Genomic DNA, 1,585 nt, shown 5'->3' with positions numbered 1-1,585 from the left:
AATCTACACCTTTAGCAGATGCATACAACCTTGGGGTACATGCCACAGATTCCAGTTGTGTTGTGAAGGTATAACAATGATGAAAGAAGCACATCGATTTAGTCATTTTATGGTTGTTGTATGCATGCATGCTTGTCTAGTGTTTCCCAAACTTATATAGAGCCATATTTAGTATAATTTTATAGTTTGACTTAGATGCTCACTTTTCTTAATTTAGGTGTTTTTCGTAGTACTATTTTATGCATAGTTTTATCTTTTAAAAAAAGTGCACAATAGAGAAGGGTTCTATATTTTGAGTAGGGGACACTCTTCTAGGTAGGAGGTACTCTATTCTAGGGAGCCTCTGTCATACATGATAGATATTTTATCCTAGACATAGTTCCAAGTCCCTGCCTCCTTGAAAAAGTCCCTGCCAGACAAGACACCGGTGGACAGAGTTCCAAGTCCCTAAATTTTCCAAAAACCCACCTGAGCCTAGCTATCTAGCCTAAAATCCTTTGCATTCTAGCCATCTCTTGGCTATGATTTCATAGAAAGAGCCCTCTCTGGTTTGGTAGGGCTAGCTACCAAACTAAAACCTTGGTCTGTGGTTACCTCCATCGATCTCCTCATCAACCTAGGACATTGTGGAGAATAATAGAGGGCATGACAACTAGGGAGTGCAAAGGTGTTCTAGTGAATGTAAGGTTCCCCTGTCATGGAAAAATGTAATTCTAGATATGAGGTCATGACTGCCTAGGTGTGTTAGGGAATGTTAGGGCATGCTAACATGTACTAGATAGTACGAATACATGCCAAACAAGATAATATGTGCCAAGTGCTAAGGCATGCCAAGATGTACAAGGGTTCTAAGTCCCTGCCTCCTCTTCTTCCATATGTTATCCTCTTATCATATTTCCTTTGTAATATTTGGTGCATTTGCTAGTTATAGGTCATTTATAGGTTATAAATTTCTTCAGAGTTTCACTTCTAATTGATTATTCAACTGAACATATTGATTCTCTTATACATAACTATTTTTCCCTCCACCCACTTTTCATAACTTCAATAACCATTAGGTAGGGACCTGCAGCTTCGATGTTGCTTTACTTGTTTAGTAAAATATTTTCGAGACTTTAATTTATTGAAATTTGTATAATTTACAATTTATGAAGTTTCAAGGTCTAATTTTTAAAAGTAAAAATATTTAAAGGGTGCTAGCTCAATGGAAGAGCACCTGCTTCACAAGCAAGAGGTTGGTGGTTCGATTCCATCGTACCCTGACATCCATATGGAATGGTGACGATCAAGTTTTGGTGACAGAGGCTCTTTTGACCATCACCAATGAGTTTTGGGGACATTTTTCGACCCTCAACAAGAATATGAAATGGTGACAGTCAATGAACACTACAATATATACGCATCAATAGTGATGACCCTCAAAGGTCTGTAACCATAAATCATTGTTATTGATATAAAATGGTCACGGTCTTGTCTGACATTATAGTCATTATTCGTGATGGACCTTGAATGTCACCAAAACACCTATACTTCTGGCAATGCTGATTTTAGTGACGATTAAACGTCACCATATATATGCACCAAT

The 1,585-nt window shown here is 37.7% G+C and overlaps 1 non-coding gene across 1 annotated transcript; it reads left to right on the top strand.

The window, feature by feature from the left end:
- Positions 1–1,190: 1,190 nt before the first annotated feature.
- Positions 1,191–1,262, top strand: TRNAV-CAC (transfer RNA valine (anticodon CAC)). The gene has a single exon. It is a non-coding gene; the product is annotated as a tRNA-Val (tRNA).
- The last annotated feature ends 323 nt before the right edge of the window (positions 1,263–1,585 follow it).

The sequence above is a fragment of the Pinus tabuliformis genome, chromosome 6 (genome assembly GCF_031772625.1).
Source record: "Pinus tabuliformis cultivar Carrire ecotype Pingquan chromosome 6, CPIR1, whole genome shotgun sequence".
Taxonomy (NCBI): Eukaryota; Viridiplantae; Streptophyta; class Pinopsida; order Pinales; family Pinaceae; genus Pinus; species Pinus tabuliformis.
The sequence above is the reverse complement of the archived record's forward strand: the minus strand, read 5'-3'. Positions and strand labels throughout refer to the sequence as shown.